At 47.2% G+C, this 19,260-nt stretch overlaps 1 protein-coding gene across 2 annotated transcripts in view; it reads right to left on the bottom strand.

Annotated features, from left to right (window-relative positions):
* The window catches only part of ZDHHC18 (zinc finger DHHC-type palmitoyltransferase 18), a 474,560-nt gene that overhangs the window by 303,065 nt on the left and 152,235 nt on the right, over positions 1-19,260 (bottom strand). The gene's annotated exons all lie outside the window — the stretch shown is intronic.

The raw sequence follows: 19,260 nt of genomic DNA, 5'->3' as shown, positions 1-19,260 counted from the left end.
ATCTGTCCATGTTGGAACCCCAGATAGCCACAAGAGAGAATGTCGCCAAGGAGGGAAGAACAGAACATCGATACACAAGATAAATGAGCTATAACCAGTTTTATTCTGAAGCAATAAAAGACCCGCTACATCGTTCAAATTTCTATGCCAAAACGGTTTAATCTTTCACACAATTGAAGTCTGACCAAAACCACTTACCAGTGGGTCAGATTCCAGTCTCGCACACAACCTTACATAATCTTTTGAGAGGCTCCAGCACAGACACAACACACTTGTGTATAGGCGTGTTATAAATGCCATATCATAACAAGTGTGTGGTGCAAGGGGAGGAGGCGGCACAGGAGGAAGGTGAATGGCTGTCCAAGTAGCCATGCGGAAGGATTTGAAAGGGGACGCACATGCGACAGGGTGGGCAGGAGGGACGGTTTGTAAGGTGGCAAACCATAAAATTTGAATGGTGAGGAAAGTAGAGGGGGGAGAGGGGAACCCACTTGCGATTACAAAATAATGCCCATGCGAAGAGCACAAACCAAAAAGGAGAGAGCGGGGGTGAAGAAGTTTTAAAGCCATACAGGGCTAGCAAAATCTACTTGGCCACTTACATCAGTTTCTATGAAAGTAGAGTGCCATTTCAATGGTACCCTACCTTGCTGTTGAGTACAATGAAACTTGACATTAATTGCAAACAAACTGTTTGCAGTAAATGTCAAATAGTAGTTTCACTGTGCGTGACTGGCCTCTGGGTGGCAGCAGTGCACCAAACATGAAGTGCTCCATTGGTGATCTCACTATTTTAAAGAAACCTCTGGAAATGTGTTGCCACTCTCCATCGGTCCCATAGGTCAGGTAGGTAAACCAAGTTATTCGAACTGCAGGTCTAGTAAGATTTTAAAGAATTTGGGACAGCCGCCATATAATTAACTTATTTAATCCCTGACGGCACCATACACAATCAAACTCTGTAAGCCCACATGTGCGAAAGGCCCTTGAAGGGAAATAAACAGAACCCACCTCAAATGGCTAAGTGTAAAAAAATGTTTTTTTTTTTAAAAGACACAGGAAACAGGTAGCAAATGTCATTACAACTACAGTGCGCCAGCATCATTAGTCTCCAGTGCTTCTCAATTGGAGTACTGTAATTAAGAATGTGAACAGAAAGTATTTGGGACAACAAGTTAGTCAATATTGTATTGAAAATAGAGGCAGGAGGACATTTACAATTATCTATTTTGGAGTAAGTTTTAGTCGGCTTTGAAAATCTCAGTATTAAAAAAAAAAAATAGCACCAATGCAAACACCACAGGATAAGAGTTGTAGGGAGAAAGGAGTACAACAAACAGAATGTTTACTTGGAAGGAGCGAGCATCTACATCAACAAATATGAATCTCAATTAACCAAAGGGTGGTTTAACCTTTGGGTCGCTAGGTCAAAGAGTGTGGGTGGACAATCCCACAGTATTGGTTAATTCTGTCTTGCTGTAGTCCGGTATCCATGGCTTGAATTTCTACAGAATTTAATTTCAACCTCACAGGTCCAAAGATCCGAAGCGAGATGAATCTTTCCTACATGGCCTAGTGTATAACTACACAATTAAAGACAGAAAGAGTAAAGGGGAAAAAAGTATTAAGATGGTAAGCCATCTTAATGTCCATTCGACATGAACCCAGGAGACAATCCTTGAAATGATTAAGTCTCGGGAAGGTTTTAAAAAGGGACCCAGCACACTTTGTCTCTGCCTTCTTAAAACACTGATGTTGATTAGTCTTCTGGTATGCTGTAGCCTTGATTAACTCCTGAGAAAAATCAAGTTTTGCTGCGTTCTTTGTTAGGCAGAGTTTGTATGCAGTACCATTTGGGACCACTACACACAACTATGACTACAGGTGTAAGCAAAACCAACCTTTGGTATAAGTCTGTACTACACAGTTTTTGGTAGCGGAGCTGAGCAGCCAGGCTCATCTCAAGAGGGAATGTGAGCTTTAATGATGTTACACAGAGGTCTACAATCACAGGTGTTCAAATAAACTTACTCAAGGTTGCTTTGTTAAATACTTATGAATGTTTTATAACCGACAGTTAAATAAATGAATAAGAAGGAGGCTATATAATCACACACACACACAACTATACTTCAGTACTGTACACTCAAGTTTCTCAGGCATTCAGAATACTTTGAAGGAGGCGCAAAAAGGTATAGGTTATCAGAACATAGAAATAATACAATTATTTCTTAGGAAGTGCAGATATTTTGAGTTCACCAGAAGAGTCAATTCAATTCAATAGGCTAGGCCAAAGTCAATGGGCTAAAGTCTTGGATGGGATAAAGCAGTTCTGGTAGGTAAACGGAAAAGTCTCTACCAAAGTTCTTAGGAATAGTTTGTAGCAAGAAGAATCATGTTGTGTCACAAGCTGATAAGGCCTGCAAGTTGGAAAAGTTTCAGGCACTTTCACCGCGAGAGGTAAGTACACTCAGTCTGGTTTCACAGTACCTTTAAAAAAAAAGAAAAAGATGCAGCTGGTGACCACTGTTCCTGGCAGTTCCTGCAGATCTCGCTGTTCCTGGTCCTCAGTCGTGGAGACAAGAGGGAGGACGTCGGGGGACTCCTGCACTACGACTGGTCAAAAAGCTGACAAATCTTCAATTCCGGTAGCTGTAGTCAAGCACACAAGCTGGTGTTCTCTCCCATGTGATTTGGTTTCCTGCAGCACTCTGAGGAAAATACAACCAGCTCCGAGAATGGTATCCAGTTGGTTTAGGTTCGAATTGATTGGTCCCACCAACTCAAGGGAGAAGTCGTACTTGCAGGGCTTCTCTGTCGAGATGAACTTAACGATTCTGACCTGCAGCAGGGCTTTACCGGGCAAACCAACGGTCCAGCAATTGCAGCAGCCATTCTCTTCAAGCTCGTCTTCGGTTCTTTTGTTCCAGTGGTCAACTGCCTTCCAAGCCAAGAGACTCGCCTTTTATTCAGTTCTCTCCCGTTCATTCCAGCCTAGCTGTCACTCACAGTCAGCCAATCACCACAGAGTGCATTTGGATCTCCTAGGAGACCAAGCACAGGGAGTTTCGGGCACCTCCCTCACTTCCTGCCCACCCCAGACACTCCGGCGCCAGAGGCAGTCTTCAGACCTGAAGCCCACCATAGGGGACTGAACCAAGGAACCAAACCTGGTTTGGCGCGCAGAGCAAAACTCTAGGACCTTGCCACAAAGAAATGGCGAAAAAAGAAGACCGGGGCCTGTTTTTACAGAGGGGGCTCAGACGCCATCTTGAAAAACATGGCTCCTGCGATTTAACAACTGGTGTTCACGGTCGGGAAAAATCATGGTAGTTCGTTGTAAAACCGCTGCCACCAGCCATTTCGAGAGAAAAGGGTAGCATTTCACTCCTACATGACTTTCTAGACACAGGGGATACTATGTAACCCCTCCAGCACTCTATTGTAAGATAGGGTGTGCAGGGTGTGCTGGGTCTAGGAATTTAAAAAGACTAGTAAAGTCAATTTCCCTTTACTTACTCTGGGAAACAGTAGTTTATCCCAGAGAGAGTATTAAACCTTGGGAAAGCCTAAAAAGATTTCCCTGTGCCACTGCACTGAGGGTGCTGTGTGACACATGAAAAGATGATGCCTATGGAGTTATCTAAAACCCCATAACCAAAGAAAACACAAGAGTAAAACACATTTCAAAACACATGAGAATGTGGGGAAAAAGGGTCACACACTCTCCAGGTGACAAAATCAAGTCCTTAAAATCCAACAAATTTGCTGGGGGTCTCGAAGGTGAAGGGATTAGCACATAAATCAAGACCTGCAGCTTCTCCCATTTCTCCTTCCATGTAGGATTTTCTCCCCCTGCACCAAATTCTTAATTCTCTGACAGGAGAATCCTCGCCAAGGGTGTCTCCAAGGATGCAAACTTCTTTAGTTTCCAGCTACTGCTAGTACCTGTATTAAAGTCCTCAGCATGCTACAGTTCATCATCTTCTCCAGGCCCGGTCCCTGGCAGACACAAGCTAAGTCTTCCCAAAGGTTGCAAGACTTATTTACTCACTTCCTGCATACACTTTTTTTGGGGACACTGGACGCCAACTTGTATGGGCTTCCTTTTTGGCGAGACCTCACTCCTTTGTTCTGACATCTGTTTTCCTGACAGCACCCCTCACCTTATGCGGTGGGCTAGCAGGGGCACCTAGGGACCCTTTAGAAATGTTGCTTTGAGTAGCCCAAGTAAATCTGTGCAGTAGAAGTCTACTTTTTATGACATTTGTGGTTTATCTCTTGCAGCACAAGGGATCTTACAATGGGTACAGTGTGGGGTGGGGACCAGTCTCTTGAGTAACAGTTTTGTTACTTTAAAAAGGTATCCGGTGAACAGGCTGGTGACAGTCGTTTCACTTTCACCCTTTTTTGATTGCAACTTCGAGTGCTGCCTTTGTAGTCGCAATAAAACATTTAGGAGGACCATTTACTCCAAGTGTCTGGTCCTTTTTTGTCAGATCTACCTTGCCAGGTAGAGGAGCAACCTTTCTTAATGCACTTTGGAGGGCAGCCTCTTGCAGAAATCCCACAAAGGTTCTCCTGTGTGCATGAGCTGGTAGGAAATGCGAAGTGGGGCATTCTGTCCACAATCCACATTCCTCCTTAGAATCTGCCTGGAAACAGTCATATCCGGTAGGCTGGCCCTCCACCTATACATTTGAAGGTTGTTGGAGGGATGGTACAACCTCAGCCCAGATTCTGGATAAAGGGAGAGAAGCTGGACCCAGATCCTGAGCCGGCCACTGGAGCAGAAGAGATCCAAAGACAATGACGACCTGCAACTGCTGCAAGAACCAGCACTGGCTTAGCCAACTCCCCAGCATCAAACCTCGAATTTCTGTTTCTCAGAAAAGATCTGTGCAAGGAGCCATACTCCTTGGACTAGTGGGACCAACCAGACAGCTGTCCTGCTCGAGATTTATCACTTGTTTTCAGTCATTGGAGGGTGCATTTTTGCATGAGCCGGATCCAGATTTGCTTCACTGCAAGGACTTCCTTCTGACGTAACAGCTGAAGCTCTTTGTGGGCATCTTCAGGGCTCTGCTGTGATGCTGAAAACCCGCTGTGCCAACCTTCACCAGAAGAGGATCCTATCAGGATCCCAAAGATCAATTGCTGAGCTGTTCAGTACCTCCTGACCCTGTCTGGGGTGAATGCAAGCCGTGCATCAGTGAAGTCATCCAAGAGTGCCTTTTTGTTGTGAAACCAAATCTGAGCATCTCACCCTCAAACATCAGAGGTCTCAAGAGCTACTGAAAGAAAACTGGTCATGCTCGCCCTTCAACCCACCATCAGATGACCGTGTCAGTAAATCACTGGGGAAGACTTTCCTCACAGTCACACCTGGGATAGTTTATACCTTACAGGGGCTGAAATCCCTTAGATCTCTTGAACAAAGCCCCCAATTTGGTTTGCATTGGGCAGTTTTTGCTTACCTTAGCGCTACCCAGGGCTGGTCCAGGGCGATTGTATCCAGGTCAATACTTCGGGATACAATACTTACCGTAATCGTATTTCTGATGCTTGCATCTGCTTAGATTCACATGCTTTACATATGCCAACATCTAGTGGTAGGTGCAGAGTATTGGATAGCTTTTTTTCAAAGTTCAAAAAGAGACATCGACTGGGCGTGTTTGTAATATTATCCATATTGTGACGTGTACTGTACCCATGGTCCTTCACGCATGGAGGTTCCACAGATTGTTTTGTTGCCGACATGAAAGAGCATGAAGTGTATGTGTCAGTCAAGGAAGCAAAGGTGTTAGTTGCCCATGTACCTTTAACTCCAAGAGGGGAGGTGTTAGGCAAGATTGTATGCAGTACCCTTTGGGAGACTACACCAACCTTGTCCTTCTGGCAATAGGTAACCCAACCTTTGGTATATGTCTAAACTACACAGGTTGGTAGTGTGGCTGAGCAGCCAGGCTCATCTCAAGAGTGGTGTCATGACCCTGGCCCTCATTGGCAAGTCAGCCTTCGAGTCAGGGCCAGGACAAAGGCCTTAAAACCTCATCCAAGACTCACTTGGAGTCAGTCCTGGCGCCTTTGGCGCCAGGCTCCCATCATGAAGACCAACATTAGAATGGTACTATTTACTTGGGACTATTTAACTTGGGGGGGTGGGGGGGTTCAGACAACATGGAGACACACATAGCTCAGTTACAAGGAACTCAGCTATGCGGTCTAGTCTTTTGGGTGTGGCAGGCCTGGGACTACTTTACCTGGACTACTTTACCCGATACTATTTAAACCGCACCCAAACAGCAGAATATGCTTTGTGTTATTCTGCTGTGGGCAGCGTAACGCTCACCGTGTCCAGTTCTTTGATGCCAGTTTACCTTAAACCAAGGACCTGCAGAGAGAGAGAGAAACACCACTACGAAACTTACCTGGAACAGTATCCTGTCTTCAATCCATCGCTGACTTCAGTTCCACTCACCTGAAGGTACGAACTCCATCTGGCACCGCATGCACCCTGGAATACCATAATCTGAAAAGAGGAGAAAGAAAAACCGCATTAGTAAGCGTTTACTCACGTTTCCTCCTGAATGAAGAAAGCCACACAATTCTTACATGGGTAGTCATCTCCTGGTCAGTATCATTGCTGGAACATTACGGCGCTCAACGACGAACATCGCAACCTGCAAGGAGAGAAAAATAGTTAGCAATATAAAAAGGCGAAACAGCGCCGCGCATTACTCACCAGACAGCATCGCGCACACCGCGATTTCGCCTACCGGCCCATGCTAATCTTCAAACTCCATGACAACACTAAAATACCTTTCCATACCTAAAAGGAAAGAAGCAAGACATTATTATTCGAACTAAGAGGAACATAAGAAATGCATATAAAGACTGTAAAGCAGCAAACCTACGGAGTCACAGCATGCCTGGATTCCCATAGGGGGGCTTGCACCAGTGAAGTAACTTGGTCGCTGCTCGCCCCCCACATCTACGCGCCCCTGCCACGAGGAGCAGGACTGAGAATCCACCTTTTACAATATTAAGGTAAGGAGAAGGCCCAAGGGGGAGGAAGTAGTTGAAGGCAAGGTAGGGTGGAAAACAAAGACAATCTGCTATTGAATCCTGCTCTCCTATATTGCAGACCCATCTTTAACCAGAGGCCTTACCAAGGGACCGGGAGAGGGTTCAAGAGTGCAAATCATCCAACCAGGGCTTGGTGGCATCCCCGTGGATACCAGGTGAGCGTAACAAGGGGTCAATGTGAGCAGTAGGGTTTTTACACCGAGATTCACAGTGACAAGTATTCAAATAAACTCTTACACTCAAGGTTTCTCGATTAAACAATTATCAATGCATTTAACAGTCAGTTGACTAAGCCTTCCTCAGAAGGGAGCTATATATATAAAAACAAAAATACACTACAAAATACACACTTAGTTTTTCTAAATCAGCAAGTACCCATTTGGGATGACAGATTCTTCCTACACCCTGAGGCGACTTCAATAACTAGGACACTGTGGACATTAACATATTACTGGTACATTTAGAGCAATACTGAGTTTGGTGTGAAAAAAAAAAAAGGGTTTAGGAATAAAACAAAAGGTTAATAAATATTCGGAAGCAGGTAAGTAATTTTGAACCTCCCAATCCAAAGGAAATTCACCCTTTCCTGGAGGAAAGGGAAAGCACAAAGCCAGAAGTAAGAAGAGTGTCAGGTAGCCAGGTTTGCCAATGTTAATTGAGCAAAGTCTAGGTGAGCTGAAGCACTTCTTGCCGGTAAATAAAAGTCTTGCACAATGTTTTAGAAGTCTTTGCAGAAGAAAGAACAAGTTACTTCTTACCTTGTAACGTTCTTTCGACAGGATGTTCCTCCGACGTATTCCTCATCTTAGATATATATATCCTTCCAGCTCTGCTGGCCTCGGAAATTTTTTTCTCTAGAGGGCGCTGCGCGTCGACGTCCCTCGAGTCGATGTCCCTCGACAGCCGCCGCATCGACGCTCGACGTCATCCTGCCTATAAAGGCCGCGCGCAGCGTCCGTTGCTCAGTTCTGTTTTGTAGCCCACAGTATTACTGTCTGGACTAGACTAATCACCCTGAAGGAGCGTAAGCTGCAACAACAAGGGAAGTAGAACTGCGGGGATGGATGGGAGGGTCGATGAGGAATACGTCGGAGGAACATCCCGTCGAAAGAACGTTACAAGGTAAGAAGTAACTTGTTCTTCGAAGGGATTGTGTCCTCCGACGTATTCCTCATCTTAGATAGGCTCCCATAGCAGTATTCTATATTCGGAGGAGGGAGTACTGACTTCACGCTGTCTTCCATTGATGAATAGAATGCAGTACAGCCCTTCCAAACCTAGTCTCTTGACTGGAGGAGGAATCCAGATTGTAAAAACGTGTAAAGGTATGGACAGACGACCATGTAGCGGCCGCACATATGTCTTTAACCGGCACGCCTCTTTTGAGGGCCGATGAAGCTGCAATACCTCTGGTCGAATGAGCCCTAAGGTTTTGAGGGGGCTCTTTCCCTGCCAGTTTATAACATTCCAGAATGGCTAGAATGATCCATCTGGAAATGGTCTGCTTAGTTATTGGTAACCCCAGCTTGTGACCTGCGTAACCTACAAACAGCTGGTCTGCCTGTCTTATCCTGGCTAGTCTACTAATGTAAAAACTTAAAACCCTCCTAGGGTCTAGTCTGTGTAACCTCTCTTCCTCTTTCCCCGGGTGAGGAGGAGGATAGAAAGATGGTAGGGTAATCTTCTGAGTGATATGGAATTCAGAAACCACCTTTGGGAGGAAATTAGGCTTCACTTGCAGGACAACCTTGTCTTTGTGAAAGATTGTATGAGGGGGTTTACAAGAAAGAGCTTGTAATTCGCTCACCCTTCTAGCAGATGTAAGTGCTATTAATAAAACAGTTTTAAGGGTAAGGAATCTTAACGAACAAGAATGGAGATGTTCGAAAGGTGTACCCATCAGGAAAGTTAGTACTAAGTTTAAATCCCATAGGGGAACTTGGAATGGTCTTGGGGGATAAACATTGGTTAACCCCTTTAGAAACTGTATTACCAAGGGTAATTTGAAATAGGATGGTTCTTCCGCAGTACGCTTAAAGATAGATAGCGCTGCGAGATAGCCCTTAATGGTGCCAACTTGAAGGCCTGAATTTGCCAAATATAGTAGGAAGGACAAAACCATTGGTGTACCACATGAAAATGGGTCGATATTCTGTTCTCTACACCAGCTGCAAAATCTGTTCCAACGGCAGCGGTATAAAGACTTTGTTGCTGGCCTCCTTGCCGAAAGCAACACCTCCATAACATCATCAGGGAGGTCCCAATCCTTGTACCTCAGCCTTTCAGAAGCCAAGCGTGAAGGTTGAGGGTTTTGATGTCTGGATGGAGAACCTGACCTCCCTTCTGTGAGAGTAGGTTCTCTCTGAGAGGAAGTCGAATTGGAGGGCAGATGGACAAGTCTAGAAGGTCCGGGTTCCACGTTCTCCTGGCCCAATCCGGGGCAATTAGGATCATGGTTCTCCGGAATCTTCTCAACCTCCTGATCATTTGAGGAATGACAGGGACCGGTGGGAACGCGTACAGAAGCGGAAACTCCCAGTCCACTATGAACGCGTCTCCCAGAGCTCCTCTCGGAGGAAATTCCCTTTAGCAGAACAGGTCGCATTTCCTGTTTAGGCTGGTGGCGAACAGATCTACCTGAGGGGTTCCCCAAAGGGCGAAGATCTCTTGAAGGACTTCCTGAGCTAGCTCCCACTCGTGGGAGACTGTTCTGCCTGCTCAGAGCGTCCGCTGTCAAGTTCTTCTCTCCGGCTAGGTGAACTGCCGATAGAGAGATTCCTTCTTGGATTGCCCAAAACCAGAGCTGCATCGCCTCTCTGCACAGGGGTAGTGATCCTACGCCTCCTCTTTTGTTGAGGTAATGCATGGCCACCGGGTTGTCCGTCATTATCAGGACGTTCTTCCCTTGTACAGCTGGCAGGAAAGCCTTCAACGCAAGTCTGATGGCTCTCAGCTCTAACAGGTTGATGTGTAGTCTGGACTCCGATGGAGACCAACGACCGCTGATGGTCAAGTCGTTGGCGTGGGCTCCCCACCCCGTGAGTGAGGCATCCGTGACTACTGTTATCTCCGGCCAGGGTTGCCAAAACTGTTCTCCTTTCAGAATGTTCTCCTGACAGGCCCACCACTGAAGGTCTCGAGCCACCCTGCCGTGAACCTGAAGAAGATCTGTCATTCTCCCTGAGAATTGTGACCACTGAGTCCTCAGTGCCCACTGGAGGGATCTCATTCTCAGGCGAGCCTCTGGCACAAGGAAAATGCAGGATGCCATGAGGCCTAGCAACCTCAAAAAGTCGAAGGCTGGGAGACGTTGGGCATGCTGGAACTTGGTAACCATCTGTAGAATATCTTGAGCCCTCACCTCTGGTGGCGAGGCTTTTCCCAGGGAAGTATCCAGGATCGCTCCTATGAACTGGAGTCTCTGCGATGGTATCATTTGTGACTTCTTTAAATTGAGGGAGAAGCCCAGTCTGAAGGAAACGGCACACGTGATTTAGCTGGATCTGAGCTTGCTCCGGAGAAACAGCCCTGATCAGCCAATCGTCCAGGTAGGGGTAGACGTGAATCCCTTCCCTCCTTAGACTTGCAGCCACTACCGACATTAACTTGGTGAAGACCCTCGGGGCGGAGGTCAACCCAAATGGCAGTACTCGAAATTGATCGTGAGAGTTGCCAATTGCGAACCTCAGGTATTTCCTGTGTTTGAGATGGATAGGCACATGGAAATAAGCGTCCTGAAGGTCCAGAGATACCAACCAGTCCTGAAACTGAAGGGCCTGGAGGATCTGAGAAAGAGTGACCATCTTGAATTTGTCTTTTCTGGGGAATTTGTTCAATTCTCGCAAGTCCAAGATGGGTCTCAGTCCTCCGTCTTTCTTCGGAATGAGAAAGTAAGGGGAGTACCAGCCCTTGTCCCTCTCCGCTACAGGTACCGGTTCCATGGCACCCTTCTCTAGCAGGTCCAAAATTTCCTGCAAGAGGAGCGGATCTGGAGCTTTCTGAGAGCCGATCCCCGGTGGATGACTGAGGTATACGTAGGAAAGGCAGGCAGTAACCTTGGGCGACTGTTTACAATGCCCAAGCATCTGACGTGATAGCCTGCCATACCGTCAGATGTTGAGTCAACCTGCCTCCTACAGGTGTCCTGTGAGGGGAGTCCTCAGAGTGGTTTTGGGGCGGCTGATGCAGATGCCGATGGTAAAGAGGCACCTGCTGTTGCTGCGGCTTTAGAATATCTACCCCGTCCAACTCGGGTAGTTCTTCTTTGACCCCTTTGAGCCGGTCGTCCTCTACCTCTTCCGAATGCGGAGTAGAAGCGAAAGGACTTGCCCCTCGCAGAGGTTCCTGTGGGACGAAAAGGAGTCTGACGGATTGCAGCTCCTAGGGATTTTGCTGCAGCTTTTGAAGTTTGCAGTTTCTCTAAACTGTCATCCGCCTTTTTCCCGAACAAAGAAGAGCCATCGAATGGCATGTTTAAGAGCTTGGCTTGCACATCTGGGGCAAAACCCGACTTTCTCAACCAAGCGAATCTCCTGGTTGATGTACTTGCCGCCATTGCTCTGCTGATACTGTCAGCCGAATCAATGCCCGTCTGGAGGGATTCGCACATAGCGTCTTTACCGTCCTGTATAATATTCAGGAACGCATCCCTTTCTTCTCCCTCCGGGATGCAGTCAGCCGCTGTAGAAGCACACTCCCAAAGTGTATGGCTGAACCTAGCAAGGGTGCAAGTAGCATTAACAGACTTTAACGCCATGCTACATGCTGAAAAGACTTTCTTTGCCATAGCATCATATTTTTTATCGTCCCTGTCCTGTGGGACTGTAGGATAAGCCGTCTTGACATCGGTAGAGGATGCTGCTTGTACCACCAGATTTTCTGGGGATGGATGTTTAGACAAACACTCTGGGTCTGTGGAAGATACCCTGTACTTTGCAGACAGTTTTTTTATTTACTGCTGGTATTACATCTGGGGTTTCCCAGTTTGTCATGATCTTTCTCTGAAGAGCTTTATGAAAGGGCACCACAGGATCCTCTTGTGGGCCTTTGTCAAGAATATCCGTGAGGTCATCTTGCTGGAAAGATTGTGAAGGTGCAGACCACCCCATGAACTCTGTAATCCTGGCCATTAAGGCTCTGTAGGGGGTTTCAGCATGCTCCCCTGGGTCTGGCTTAGCAAAATCCACCTCAGGGGAAGTGTCTAACCCACTTGCCTCATGTAAAGAATCATGAAGATCCTTTAATCTGCGCTCTTCAGAGGAAAATTCCTCTCTAATTGGGGTTACAGGTCCCTGTAACTCAAAAGTGTCTTGTTCAGACAAATCACCCTCTTCTAAAATTGAGAATATAGTTCTCAATTGTTCTTAACTCATAAAGGGAGTAAATCCCATTTCCAAGGCAGAGGGTGCCGAACTTGTCATTATTGGCCTCGAAAACGTCGATGTCGTCGACGTCGACGGCTTTGAGCGTGGCGTCGAAAACAGAGGTGGAGGCCTCGAGGACCTCGACAGAATTGGAATTCTACTCGACAATATCGACGCCATCGACGTCGAGGGCCTGGGGATAGTCACTGGATGTGTGGTCACCGTGACTTTTCTTGGCGTCGACGCCGGTGTCGAGGCCGGCGTCGAGTCGACAGACCCGTGTGTCGAAGGTCCCCTTGACAACGGCGCCGAAGACATTGACCTCGACGTCGACGGGACCTTCGTCGACGGTGTCGACGGAACCTTCGAGGAAGGTTTGGAGGTCATAGTCCTGCTCGAGGGTTCGAAACGCGCTCGAGAGGTTTCTTTCGCCGGGTACTGCGACTCGCGGCGTTTTTGACCTTCAGGTCTTTCGACCAGAGCATCGCTCTCAGCAGTCTTCGAGGGGGTCGAGGCCGCTTTCTCGAAGACGCTCATCATATTCTTTCGGAATTCCTCCCATTCAGCCCGGGAACTATGTTTCGTGGGGCAAGGGATTCTTTTTGGCGAAACAGAGGAAGAGGAAGACGGAGAAGGGGATCTTCGACGCCTCCTCTTCGAGTGCTTCGATCTCGAGGAGTGATGAGACCCACTCCGAGACCTGGAGCGCGAATGGTGACGAGGAGACGAATGTCTCGACTTCGTCGACAAAGAAGAAGCTTTAAAAGTCTTACCTTTCTCCAGCTTCCCCCTACGCTCCTTCAGGGCCTTAGCTGTCATGGACATACAGTCCTCGCATTCCGAACAATGGTGTTCAGCTCCCAAGCACCACAGACAATTTCTGTGAGGATCGGTCAACTACATCTTTTTCCCACAATCTCGACATTTTTTGAAGCCGGATCGAGGAGTTGTCGGTTCCGACGAGGAAGCCATTGAGTATGGATCGAATAACTCGAGGTAAATAGGATTAATCTGACTAAGAACTGAGCAACGGTATTCCGAGGCACCGAGTAAGCGCGGAAAAACGGAACTGAGCAACGGACGCTGCGCGCGGCCTTTATAGGCAGGATGACGTCGAGCGTCGATGCGGCGGCTGTCGAGGGACATCGACGCGCAGCGCCCTCTAGAGAAAAAAATTTCCGAGGCCAGCAGAGCTGGAAGGATATATATCTAAGATGAGGAATACGTCGGAGGACACAATCCCTTCGAAATATAATTACTGTAGGGACTGCAAACAACTCTGCAATGGCAACCAAGACAGTCAACTGAGAACTAGCAAGGCTATACGACAAGAGGCAAGTCCCCTTAGTTTTACAGTACCTTTGGTTAGAAGAAATAGGTTCAGCTGGCTTTGGTTCCTGTGTAGGTCTGCAGATCTTGTTCCTGGGCCTCAGTCGTGGGGACAAGAGGGAGGACGTCTGGAGACTCCTGTACTACAATGGGAAGTTAGGCGGCAGCAAAGGTTAAACTTCAATACAGTGGCACTTCGCGGTTTCAGCTCCTCGCGTCTATAGCAAATAGCACCACTGCGGTCTCTTAGATACCACTCTGGACTTTCCTCGCATCTGGGGTCGAGCACTGTTGATGTGGCACAGGCTTGGTTAGTCCTGCTTCAGGGAAGTCCGGAGGATCTTCCTGGAGTTTCGGGTCCGACTTAAAAGCGATGCACTCAATCTTGTGTTCCTCTCCCTGGAACTTCGGTTCCTGTAGCAGCAATGGAAGTACAGCCAGCTCCAAGAGGATGTGCAGACGAGTTCACTTTGGGGTTGATTAGTCCCACCAACACAAGGGAGAAGTCGTCCTTGCAGGGCTTCTCTAGTCAAGGCGAATTCGGAGATTCAGCACAGCAGCAGGGCTTCACTGGGCAAACCAACGGTCCAGGAGTTGCAGAAGGAGTCTCTTCCAAGTTCTTCTTCAGATTCCTTAGTTCAGTGGTCAACTTGCCTACCAAGCCAAAAAAAAAGCCTCGCCTTTTATGCAGGTTTCTCCCATTCATTCTAGCCTAGCTGTCAATCACACAGCAGGGTGGCTGTCCTCCAAGGACAGCCCTCCTGCCAATCACCCTTGGGTGCATTCCTGTAACCAAGGAGACTAAGCACAGGGAGTGTCGGGCACCTCCCTCACTTCCTGCCAGACAGGCTGGAACCAGAGGCGGTCTTCATTCGTGAATCCTGCCAAAGACTAAACGAACCAAGGGACCAAACCTGACACGCAGAGCAAATCTCAAGAAGGACCTTTCCAACAAGAAATGGCGAAAAAAAAAGACCGGGCAATTTTGACAAAATGGGCGCCCATGGGTGCCTTACTGCAGCTGCGATTGCAGCCTGCAGTAAAAACACACAAAAGGTAGTAAAACGTAAACCACTGCCACCAGCCATTAATGTTGGAAAGGGTAACAAAAATGTTACATGAGAAACTAGACAAAGGGGATACTAAGTAACCCCTCCAGCACCTCATTGTAAGATAGTGTGTGCTGGGTCTAGAAAGTTACAAAAAGTAAAGTCAATTTCACTTCACTGCTCTTGGAAACAGTGGTTTCACAAAGAGAAGGTATTTAAAACTTTGGGAAATCCAAGACATCCTTGTGCCATTGCACTGAATGTGCTTTGTGTCAATGTAAAGATGACGACTATGGAGTTTGTCAGACTCCAAAGCCAAAAGAGAAACAGAGTCCAAATTAAACAAAAATGCATGATAGAGTGGGTCTCACTCTCTCCAGACTAGAAATGAAGTCCTAAGGTACTGCAAAAAGACCTGGGGGCCTCTAAGGTATTTCACACATTTCAGAGAATTCTCCCTAACAGCATGTTCCTCTGGAACATGAAGTGACAGGAGAAACGTGTCAGGGCCCATAACCAAATGTTCTGGGCTAGTCTGGACAGCCCTGGAGAGTAGGTCCCCACCCTGCTTGTTTATGTAGAACATGGCTGTGGTGCCGTCTGTAGTAGGACTGTTTTCCTCAGTAGTTGCTGTTTGAAAGCTTGAAGAGCTTTCAACATTGGGCTACTTTAGCTGCATTCAACATTGCTGCAACTTATTTCTCAGCTTTTTCCACTTTGGTGCCAACAGCTGATATTACAGATGTGACCGCTGCATGAGCGTGTCAGAAGCCATTCATTTCAACCTCCTATATTCGTTCTGCAAGTTTCAAGATGGCCGAATGGAGGAAATTCGCACTTCCAGGGCAGTGCAGTGTGTATGCCTCTGGTAGCAAATGGCCAGCCATCTTTTACCAATCCTGTCGGCCCCCAACAAAGGCACTCAAACAAGGCTCCTGTATGAGCCGATAGGAACGGAGGGAAGCCGAGGACCCTTGGCCACCCATTTCAGGACAAATCGCGAGTAATTCAAAGTTAAAATACACAAGTAAGACTCTCCACATCATATTGATACATCACGACTACGCAATCCGCCATAGTGGTAGCATATTAACTTCTACGTAGCTATATTCGCTACAGAGCATTAGTACACAGGTTGCCGACATAAGACTCGCTTCCTTTCGAAATAGCACAATACCTTGACTCATTGACCAATATTGCGCACAACCGTCTTAATGTTCCTACCTGTATACCATCATACCTGCCTACATTTGAAAATCAAAATTCCTGAGCTTTATGCCCCGCCCACAGCCACACAAGACTCCGCCCATTTGCACATGCTTCGCCCGCACGCCTGCCCACCTGTCAAAAAGGTAAACAGTTGCTGTAGCCTTCAGTTTGCTTACTATAGCATTGAAAATCATTCATTCATATGCTATAGGAACCACAAATAAATGCAACAGTGAAGAAATGCTTTTCCTCCTCCACACGGCAAGAAGAATTCTACCTTTCCTCTCCTTCACGTACAAATCACTCACTATCGTCGCCCTAATTAGGTCTAAAATCGACCATGCAAAACAGCCTCTACCTCGGAATACCAGAATACCTCCTGAAGAAACTGCAACGGATCCAAAATGCAGCAGCAAGACTACTCCTCAAACTATCCAGAAGAGACCACATCACTCCAGCCCTAAAATCACTACACTGGCTCCCAGTAAAACATTGCATCACCTTCAAAACAATGTGCATAACGCACAGAGCAATCAGCGGACAAGGAGCAGAATTCCTACAAAAGAAAATAACAGTCTACAAACCAACGAGACCCCTCCGATCAAGCAACGATATCCGCCGGGAACTCAAACCATACCATACGAAAAAACTTGGAGGCATCTCCTTCTACCACGTAACCGCAAAAACCTGGACATCCCAAAAGAAATAAGAAACACTGAAGATCACCTAAACTTCAGGAAATCACTAAAAACCTGGCTCTACAACACCACAGACTAAACCAAGAAACCGAAACTGGCAAAAAAGGATGACTAAACCGAAAAGAGACATCCATCCATGACCCGAGAGAGTAACGCCCACAGCACCTGGACGGATGATACCAGATAGACTGGAACACAGGCGACACGCTCGGAGACTGAGTCAACTACCCCAGACAATCCCACCAACACTCTTGCACGCCTACTTAATCACTGCCAGGTACCACACTGGTGTGGAATTATCGAGATATTAGCAATCACCCCACTACCTGAGAGGTTGTCATTGCAGGTGCAATGGCCACAGGAGTATGAACGGAAGATAAGGGGAGTTATGAGAGAGCATTATAGAGGCGGGGGGGCTAGAGGAGTAAGGAACCTGTATGCCAGTTAGACCCAGATCTGGACAGAGCCACAACAGGGGAGACTAAAAAAACTGAGCGCTTCAATTCAGGATAAAGACGCAAACTAACCAACCCTACTAACAATTTCCCTTTCTGCATACACCGCTCAAACTCCAAACCAAACACAACCAAAACCTACAGCACAACAAACCGCACAAACTTCACTACATTACAACAACAACAACAAAAAACCACACATAGCCCTACACAACAGTACACGACGACTACCGGCCGCAAACACCCCAGGCCCAGCCAACGGACACACCGGGCTGAGGCCGCCAACAGCACATCACTGCTCTCTTGCACTTTTCCTGCTTCCTCCCACTAACCCAACCTCCCCTCCTCTTTCAGAGCCACCAGAGCGCCAAGGGACCACTCCGGTGGTGATCGTGCGCGGTACAAATGTCCATTAACATATAGTAAGCAAAATGAAGGCAGCACTGCCGTCGTAATGCTTTCAATCCAATTACATGGATTGAAAGCACTATTATAGTGGTGCAGGCAGTGGGCATGAACATTTCGCGACGTTTCCGGTCCCATCATATTTTCCACCTGATTGGCTACTGGCGGCAGCCAAATCAGGTGGAGAATATGACTGGACCCAGAAAGAATCTCAAAATTCCTGAGTTTCAAGGGACTTTTCCGAAATGCTTAAAATTCCGGAGGTTAGGCAGGTATGATACCCATTGTACTGCCATGTTGCTACTACCGTACTGTCGCCGGCACACGCAGCATTAACAAAAGTCAGTTATCGTTGCTTACATGCTAACACGATGTGCGCCCATACGGCATACTTCGTCTCTGAATACCGTTTTTCCAGTCTGTTCTCTTCGTTTATATGCTAACTTAATGTAACTTGATGGCGCTACTTCCAGTCGCTAAAAAGACAGCTCTCTTTGGCTACGTGACTATCTGATGTGCACCTATAGGGCTTAGCTCCTAGTCACCGAAAAGGCTAATATTCTGGTCTACACATTAACTTGCGCCCTTATGGCATTGCCACCAGTCACTGAAAAGTGTGTTTTGTTTACAAGTTAATTTAATCTGCACCCATACGGCATTGCCTCCATTCACTGAAAAGTGTGTTTTCACTACTTACATGTTGATTCAACTTGTGCCACTTGCCATCTGCCACACGACATTGCTTCTAGTTTATTTTCACTGGAAAACTGCAATAGCAAAATTGCCTACTGTGATTATTCTGTGCAACTAATGGCCCACTCGGTCTACCACAACCCATTGGGCAGGCATGCCCTGCCCCACACTGATAGCCTAGTCCCTAGAGGTCCCTGTGTCCACCCCATCAAGCCCCTACCTTAGAGAATATTAACGATAAACTGTTCGCCACGCCCACCAAATACGCAAGTACTGACCACCCTCCTAGTGAAGATAGCTCAGTGCTGCCAGCCACCAACCGGTGGCCTCCCCATCTACACGCTATCAAAAGCTCCAACTAGCTAACAATGAAGCCATTCCGCATCATAGAAGATGCCATTCACTGCTCAGGTGGCGCTTACACTCCAATAGGCAATGGCCTTACCAAACTGGGCTGTCACAGATACTACCCTATACCTTGCCCTACTCCTTACCGGCCTAACATCGCCCCATTTCAACCCAATACATCCCAGTGGAACGTCCAGCGCTCTCCGACCAACAACACCGTCCACCCAAATACCAGAGCTGATCCATCCACCAATGTAGCCACCATATCATGCCCCATCTCTCCATCTACCACACAGCCAATCTTAGTCTGACATCACCGGTCACCATGATCTCCTACCCGGTCGTGGGCATTACTAGACTAAAGAAGTTAACACCACAAACTCCCTTCCCCTACTCCCCTAACTCCTCCCTCCGGTCTCTCCAATGGACAACCTCATGTAAGACACCCACCACAACCGCGATAAAAAAAAGCCAATCTCTTGCAAACCCACCACTCAAACCCATAAGGGTGGACCTTGCCTGGGCTCCCAATCTAACTGCATGATCGAAAAATGCATCTCATCCAAACCAGTTTGCCCACAACCTAATGACCCCTCACCACCCCCTCTCAGCATAAAAGATG

Source organism: Ambystoma mexicanum, chromosome 11, assembly GCF_040938575.1.
Source record: "Ambystoma mexicanum isolate Mex_15411 chromosome 11, UKY_AmexF1_1, whole genome shotgun sequence".
NCBI lineage: Eukaryota > Metazoa > Chordata > Amphibia > Caudata > Ambystomatidae > Ambystoma > Ambystoma mexicanum.
This window is presented reverse-complemented; position numbering and strand designations above follow the sequence as displayed.